This window comes from Anomaloglossus baeobatrachus, chromosome 4 (assembly GCF_048569485.1).
Source record: "Anomaloglossus baeobatrachus isolate aAnoBae1 chromosome 4, aAnoBae1.hap1, whole genome shotgun sequence".
Lineage (NCBI taxonomy): Eukaryota > Metazoa > Chordata > Amphibia > Anura > Aromobatidae > Anomaloglossus > Anomaloglossus baeobatrachus.
Window position 1 is genome coordinate 677,268,701 of NC_134356.1, and position 9,115 is coordinate 677,277,815.

General features: G+C 47.3%; 1 non-coding gene across 1 annotated transcript; it reads right to left on the minus strand.

Annotated features, from left to right (window-relative positions):
- Positions 1–1,456: 1,456 nt before the first annotated feature.
- On the minus strand, positions 1,457–1,528 carry TRNAW-CCA (transfer RNA tryptophan (anticodon CCA)). Its single transcript has one exon. It is a non-coding gene; the product is annotated as a tRNA-Trp (tRNA).
- Positions 1,529–9,115: the final 7,587 nt, after the last annotated feature.

The window sequence follows — 9,115 nt, forward strand, 5'->3', positions numbered from 1 at the left end:
CAGCCAAGGTGAAGCTAACAGCTGGGGTCTGGTCTTCTCAGGGTGGGAAGAACCATGGTTATTGGACTCTTCCCAGCCTAAAAATAGCAGGCCGCAGCCGCCCCAGAAGTGGCGCATCCATTAGATGCGCCAAACCTGGCGCTTCGCCCCATCTCATCCCGTTGCCCTGATGCGGTGGCAAACGGGGTAATAAATGGGGTTGATACCAGATGTGTAATATCACCTGGCATCAAGCCCAGCAATTAGTTATGTCAAGGCGTCTATTTGATAGCAGACATAACTAATGGACAGTAATAAAAAAAAAAATTGACAACAAAAAAAAAAATTATTTGAAAAAACACTCCCCAAAAATATTCCCTGATTCACCAGTTTATTGAAAAGAAAAAAAAAATCCGCTGTAATCCATTTGGACGTCCCACATCGCCTCTAGACCTTCTAGAATATGGGGGACACGTTCAGGGAACATATCCCCCATTTTCTAGGAGTGCAGACCCTCCATTTGAGGAGAGTGGGTGCAGAGAATCTGCACCCACTCTCCCTGGGTCACAGCTGCAGTGTGCCGAGCAGCAGCAGCAGCAGCCAGCGTCTCTGAACACAGGAAGCTGACAGCCGCGCTCTGCACGTGTGTCAGCGTCTGCTGTGAAGGAGCCGGAGGAGGGGGCCGCGGGGGATCAGCGCTGTGACAGGTATGTAGGACACCGGGGAACACCAGGGTGGGGATAGGGGGTGACTTGGCAGGGCCTGGGGAGCAGGATTCTGTCGTATGTGTTATGGCACATACGACAGAAACCATAGGAACAGTGTGAATGTGGCCGGCGCGCTCCTGTGCTCGCCGGTGTGCGCGGCCATCTTGGATTTTCGGGAGGGGATTGGGAATTGGGGGGGGCACTTTGGGGACACCGGGGGACCGAAGGGAACCGGGAAAGAGATTTATCTCCCATCTGACATGTTTGATCATGCCAGATGGGAGATAAATCATTTTTTACCGGCGCGGTTATTTACTATAACTTGATGATCGGTATACGATGTATACCGGTCATCACGTGACTGGGTACCGGAAAAACCGGCCCGAATCATGATCTCCAGGGTCTCAGATACCCCCGGTAGCTGAAACCCCGGAGATTTTCTGACGCTGGGGGGCGCTATACACTTATTTCTGCTCGCCGTTTTAAAACGGCAGAAAGGAATAAGGACCCTTTTTTGGTGCCGTTTTAAAACGTAACGCGGTCGTAATGGGGTTAAGTTATAATGGTCAGATCTGGATTCCCAAAAATTCTCGTCATCAAAGTATTGTTCAGAAGATATTTTTCTTGTAAAATTTTAAAAGATGACTCTTTCAGACACTGTGTGGAAATATGGCTTCAACTTTTTCCAGGAAGTTTAAGTGGTTCCGTTGATGACATGAATGTAGAAAATGGTTGTATTTCCTAATTTTTGAAAAACAGGAACAGACTATTGACCCCGACGTGATTTGAACACGCAACCTTCTGATCTGGAGTCAGACAAGCTACCGTTGCGCCACGAGGTCAGCTGAAAGATAAGTGTTTGACAAGATAAAATCTGTATATTATTTGATTCTTTACCATTAGATGTTCCAGAAAGTAACTACTTTTACGCACCATCATAAAACGACATAAACAAGGATGATTGAGCATCTTAATCTTAATATTCAGGGATTTCCAGTTTAAGATCGGACTCTAGAAATTATCATCTTTGTGATTCCATGAGTCAGACACACGAATGTTACATCAAAAGATAAAGTGAGAAACATATCTCAGTTTATTTTTGCCAGGAACATTTCATTTAGAAAAATGCTTGTTTCATAACGATTGGAAAATTTTTATATATCATTTGTATAGACTTTTTTATTCTTTTGGCCATACTCCAAAACTACAAAAACAAGAATGAGTTAACATATTGCTATTAGGAAAAAAGGTTTACATTTCACATTCAGAATCTACTTGAGGACCATGTTTCTTCATATACACAAAGACCAAATTGTTGGTGAGGTCGAGGTGATTTTAAATGGTCAGATCTGGATTCCCAAAAATTCTCATCATCACAGTATTGTTCAGAAGATTTCTTTCTTGTAAAATTTTAAAAGATGACTCTTTCAGACACTGTGTGGAAATATGGCTTCAACTTTTTTCAGGAGGTTTAAGTGGTTTTGTTGATGACATGAATGTAGAAAATGGTTGTATTTCCTAATTTTTCAAAAACAGGAACAGACTATTGACCCCGATGATATTTGAACACGCAACTAGATATGAGCGAACCAGCCGCGGTTCGGCTCTAGTTCGGTTCGTCGAACGGAGGTCTTGTTCGAGTTCAGTTCGGCGAACGTTCGACGAACCGAATTCGAACCACATAGGAAACAATGGCAGGCAATCACAAACACATAAAAACACCTAGAAAACACCCTCAAAGGTGTCCAAATGGTGACAAACAACTCACAACACAACACAAACACATGGGAAAGTGACAAGGACATATACTCATGCGAAAACAAAAGAGCTGGACAAGGAAAAAGAGGAGGAGACACAGATATAGGCATGGCACGCCCTTCTAAAATCATGTAAAACACCACAAGGTGACTCCAAGCGGAGTTCTCCTTTTTTTCCAAAAATTGGGACACACACACACCCACCCCTTCAGTGGCAGCACTTGTGCCCCAGTTGTACACTTCACAGCTAGATTTGCATAAAGCACATTCAAAAATACACCATACTTAACCGTCCCCAGAAGGACACCGGGGTAGGTAGCAAAGTCCTTGCTGAACCATGACTTGTTCATCTTGGCTCCTTTTAAAAAACACAGCAAGCAAGGGTTACTCCAAGCAGTGTCTCCCTTTTTTTCAAAAATTGGGCCACACAGACACTCACCCCTTCAGTGGCAGAACTTGTGCCCCAGTTGTACACTTCACAGCTAGATTTGCATCAAGCACATTCAAAAATACACCATACTTAACCATTCCCAGGATGACCCCGGGGTAGGTAGCAAAGTCTTTGCTGAACCATGACTTGTTCATCTTGGCTCCTTTTAAAAAACACTGCAGGCAAGTGTTACTCCAAGCGGAGTCTCCCTTTTTTTCCAAAAATTGGGCCCCACACACACCCACCTATTCAGTGGCAGCACTTGTGCCCCAGTTGTACACTTCACAGATAGATTTGCATCAAGCACATTCAAAAATACGCCATCCTTTTCCGTCCTGAGGATTGCACCGGGGTAGGATGCAAAGTCTTTGCTGAACCATGACTTGTTTATCTTGGCTCCTTTTAAAAAACTCAGCAAGCAAGGGTTACTCCAAGCGGAGTCTCCCTTTTTTTCCAAAAATTGGGCCCCACACACACCCACCCATTCAGTGGCAGCACTTGTGCCCCAGTTGTACACTTCACAGCTAGATTTGCATCAAGCACATTCAAAAATACGCCATACTTAACCGTCCCCAAGAGGACACCGGGGTAGGTAGCTAAGTCTTTCCTGATCCCAGCTCTGTTCATCTTGGCTCCTTTTAAAAAACACAGCAAGCAAGGGTTACTCCAAGCGGAGTCTCCTTTTTTTTTCAAAAATTGGGCCCCACACACACCCACCCATTCAGTGGCAGCACTTGTGCCCCAGTTGTACACTTCACAGCTAGATTTGCATCAAGCACATTCAAAAATACGCCATCCTTTTCCGTCCTCAGGATTGCACCGGGGTAGGTAGCAAAGTCTTTGCTGAACCATGACTTGTTCATCTTGGCTCCTTTTAAAAAACACAGCAAGCAAGGGTTACTCCAAGCGGAGTCTCCTTTTTTTTTCCAAAAATTGGGCCCCACACACACCCACCCATTCAGTGGCAGCACTTGTGCCCCAGTTGTACACTTCACAGCTAGATTTGCATCAAGCACATTCAAAAATACGTCATACTTAGCCATTCCCAGGATGACCCAGGGGTAGGTAGATAAAGTCTTTGCTGAACCATGACTTGTTCATCTTGGCTCCTTTTAAAAAAAACAGCAAGCAGGGGTTACTCCAAGCGGAGTCTCCCTTTTTTTCCAAAAATTGGGCCACACAGACACCACATCAGTGGCAGCACTTGTGCCCTAGTTGCAAACAGGATGTTTTGATTTGCATCAAGCACATTCCAAATCCACAAGCATTTACTCTCCCCAGGATGACACAGGAGTAGTAAATTCTTTGTGGATCCATGACTTGTTCATTTTGATGAACGTTAGTCTGTCCACATTGTCACTGGACAGACGCGTGCGCTTATCTGTCAGCACACACCCAGCAGCACTGAAGACACGTTCAGAGACAACGCTGGCAGCTGGACACGACAAAATCTCCAAGGCGTAAGTTGAGAGCTCTGGCCATTTTTCAAGATTTGAAGCTTAAAATGAGCAAGGCTCCATTTGCAAAGTCATGGCATCGATGTTCATTTGGAGATACTCCTGTATCATCCTCTCCAGCCGTTGACTATGTGTCAGACTTGTTGTCTCTGGTGGCCTTGCAAAGGACGGTCTAAAAAAATTATGAAAAGATTCAATAAAATTGCTGTTACCAGCACCAGATACGGTGCTACTGGTATGGGTAGACTATTGAAGATGACAAGACCGTCCCATGTTTGTCAAGTTACAACTGGGAGATTCACTCCCTGCACCTGCACGGTTGTTTGGTGGAAAAGCCAAGCTAAAATCGAGTAACAGCTTCTGCTGATACTCCAGCATACGTGCGTCCCTTTCTATGGCTGGAATTATGTCACAAAATTTGGACTTGTACCGGGGATCTAATAGTGTGGCAAGCCAGTAGTCATCATCACTTCTAATTTTGACAATACGAGGGTCATGTTGGAGGTAGTGCAGCAAGAAGTCGCTCATGTGTCTTGCGCAGCCATGCAGACCAAGTCCACGCTGTGTTTGTGGCAAAGAGGTGCTAACCGTTCTTTCTTCCTCTGACATCTCCCCCCAACCTCTTTCAACTGAAATTTGACCAAGGTCTCCCTCATCCGCTGAGTCTTCCATGTCCATGGATAATTCGTCCTCCATTTCTTCATGTTCTCCTGCACCTTCCTCAACATTTCGCCTGCTACCATGCGCCCTTGTTGATCCCTGTCCCCCATGGTCCCATGCCTGCCGCGTTGGTGATGATGAACATCTGGACTTTGGTGATGTTGTTGTGTCTTGTGCATATGAATCCTCCTGTAGTTCCTCCCCTTCCTGTTGTCCCACCCCCTGACTCCGAATAGTGTTTAGCGTGTGCTCCAGCATGTAAATGACTGGGATTGTCATGCTGATAATGGCATTGTCAGCGCTAAACATATTCGTCGCCATGTCGAAACTGTGCAGAAGGGTGCATAGGTCCTTGATCTGAGACCACTCCATCAGGGTGATCTGCCCCACCTCTGCATCTCGTTGGCCCAGGCTATACGTCATAACGTATTGCACCAGGGCTCGGCAGTGCTGCCACAGTTGCTGTAACATGTGGAGAATCGAATTCCAGCGTGTCGGCACATCGCATTTCAGGCGATGAACCGGCAGGCCGAAAGACTTCTGGAGCGATGCAAGTCGCTCAGCTGCGGCGGTTGAATGGCGGAAGTGAGCAGACAGTTTTCGTGCCCTGGTCAGAAGGCCATCTAGGCCGGGATAGTGTGTTAAAAATTGCTGGACAACAAGGTTCAACACGTGAGCCATACAAGGCACGTGTGTCACCTTGCCCAGGCGAAGGGCCGCACCCAGGTTTGCAGCATTGTCGCACACGGCCTTACCAGGCTGCAGATTGAGTGGAGACAACCATTTATTAAACTCAGTCTCCAGAGCTGCCCACAATTCAGCCACTGTGTGACTCTTATTTCCAAGACATGTCAAGCTAAAGACCGCCTGATGCCGTTGCGCTCTGCTGCCAGCATAGTAATGAGGGGTGCGTGATTCCTTCTGCGCAGTGAAAACGCTGGTGGCCTGACCAGGTGTCAGGTTTCCAGGTTTTCCAGTTCTCTTTTGAATGAGCTTGCCCTCAGTTAACATGGAGTTTAAGGTTCTGTTGCCCTACTTCCTGTCCAGCTGCTTAAAAGGCCGCCTCTCAGCCCAGTCCAGTGCCTGAGTATACTGCTTGCTGTGTGCTCCTGCTTTGCTGTTTCTACTTCCTGATTGCCTTGGATTCTCCTGAAACTCTACCGACCGACTCTGGACCATACCCGGTTTTCTTCAAGCTGTGCCCGGACTCCGTCTGCCGTCTTTGATCAGCACTCTGCCCGGTTCGTAACCACTCTGGACAATCATCCCGTACGGACACTCCTGGACTATACCACTTGCCCCTTGTGTACCGGCTGCCGCACATTTAGGCCTTCCGGGGTTGATTGCCGGACAGTCCCTGTACAGGGGTTCGCTCTGGTGGTCTTCCTGGGGGAGTCCGGTGCGTGGCCCCGGGAATCCCCTTCGCTCCGTTTTGTGTGTTGTTTTACTGTGTTTATTCCCGTTGTGTGTCTACCGTGGTGACATATTATATAACATCTTGTACCAAGAACTCGTCTCTGTTGTCATTGCCCTAACGCAATCGAAATCCTCAGAACATACAGTAGTATTACATTATACTCAGGCCATAAGAGGATTTCGCTGGGGCAATGACTGAGACACGAGTAGATCAGCTCTTTTCCATGATCAACTCCTTGCAGCAGGAGATGGAGGCGGTGCAAACTAAACTCAGAGATGTGGAGGCACAGCTGGGCCATGATCACCAGGTACTGGGTCCGGCTATTCAGGATTTGCAAGTCAGAGTGGAGGCTCAGGAAGCCGTCCCCACTACGTCCGTATCAGCTGCCGGTATGCCTAGGTTACCCCCATTCCGTTTCAATGGTGATCGTAGTCAGTTTCGTGGATTTGTGAACCAATGCATACTGTTTTTTGATGTACATGCTGATTATTACCGTTCTGACCGGTCCAAAGTGTTATGTATAATCATGTTATTAACCTCACGAGCACTGGCTTGGGCTAATCCTATGATAGAGAATCGGGACATCCGTTTAAATCACCTGGATGACTTTCTGAACGCAATGGCGCAAATGTTTGATGATCCGAATCGCCGTGCTACCGCTGAATCGGCTCTCCTTTCCTTACGTCAGGGAAAGCGTTCTGTCGTTGAATACGCCACTGAGTTCAAGAGGTTAGTGGTAGACACCGACTGGGGAAACAATGCATTATTGTCTGTATTCAGAAAAGGTTTGTCCGGTACCATCAAGGACGAGTTAGCTCGTTCCGAATCTCCAGGGGAGTTTGAACTGTTTCTCCAGCACTGTGTGCGTATTGATACCCGCTTGACGGAGCGTAGACAGGAAAAATGGGCAGCTGTAAACCGTGTAAACAACTTTGCGTTTCCTTCTAGAGAACCCGCTCTCAGGACACCACGGGAGGCCGAGGACGTTCCTATGCAAGTGGACTCTCTGCAAAAGCGAGAGACCAACGAACGTCGCGAACACCGGCTCCGTGAGCGTTTGTGTTTCTATTGCGGTCAATCGGATCATTTCTTGATCGACTGCCCGAAACGTCCGAATCGCCCAAATAAGGTATTGGCAGCCATGGCAGAGTGTGACAACACGGACGCAGAGTCCGATATCTCTGAGGCAAGTGGGCACTTGGATGCGGTATTTCCCTTGACTGTAATGTCAACCTCACCGAAGGACTCAGAAGGGAAATATACCCATTGCTCGCTCCCCATTCAGATCCGGTGGGAGGGGCATCTAATACCTACCTCTGCAATGATAGATTCTGGGGCAGGGGGAAATTTCATGGACTCCTCTTTTGCCAGGAAACACGGTATCCGGACTCAGCAAAGATCCTCACCGGTTACCATGGAGACGGTAGACGGATCTCCGTTAAGCTCTGGACCAGTGGATCGGGAAACAGTACCGCTAGAATGCGTGATGAAGCCAGGTCAGCAGGAGACCCTTGTTTTCATGATAATTTCTTCTCCTCATTTTCCGATTATGTTAGGTATTCCGTGGCTACGGTCTACGAATCCGGTCATCGATTGGGAAACTAAGGAAATAACCTTCCCACCGCAGAGTGGTCCGACCATTAGTCCAACTGTTCCGGTTCCAGTAACACCGAATGCGGAGGGCACTGTACAGGTACCTGTTCTACCCCCGGTTTATGATGACTTTGCTGACATATGCGACAAAAGAAAAGCCGATCGGCTTCCCCCGCATAGACCGTATGATTGCCCCATAGACTTACTTCCAGGGGCGGAGATTCCGTTTGGCCATGTCTACCCGTTGGCGGCACCTGAGCTAGAAGCACTAAAAGAATACATTGATGAGAGCCTAGCCAAGGGATTTATTCGCCCGTCTACCTCACCAGCAGGGGCACCCATCTTTTTCGTGAAAAAGAAAGAGGGGACTCTGAGACCCTGTATTGACTACCGGGAACTGAATAAAATAACCATCCGGAACCGGTATCCGTTACCGTTGATTCCTGAGCTATTGGAGAGGGTCCAACAGGCAAAAATATTCACCAAATTGGATCTCCGTGGGGCATATAATCTACTTCGCATACGTCCCGGAGACGAGTGGAAGACCGCGTTCCGATGTCGGTATGGACATTTTGAGTACCTAGTGATGCCTTTTGGACTTTGTAACGCTCCCGCGGCTTTCCAACATCTAGTTAACGATATTTTTAGGGATATCATGGACCAATTCATGGTGATTTATCTGGACGATATCCTAATCTTTTCTGATTCCTTACAGGAACACCAGGAGCACGTCAAGACCGTACTTACCCGGCTGAGGGAAAATCACCTGTACATTAAACTGGAGAAATGCGAATTCCATTGCTCACAGATACAATTCTTAGGGTATGTCATCTCTCCTCAGGGACTGAACATGGAGTCTGGCAAGATACAAGCAATTCTGGACTGGCCGGAACCGGGTAACGTCAAAGAGGTACAACGCTTTGTCGGTTTTGCCAACTTTTACCGACGTTTTATCCGTAATTTTTCAGAAATCGTTCGTCCCATCACTCTGTTAACCAAGAAAGGACAGAAGTTTGTGTGGTCCGCCCAGGCCCAGGAAGCCTTCCATCGTCTCAAGGTTTGTTTTACCTCAGCGCCTATATTGGTACATCCGAATCCCGCACTTTCCTTTATCG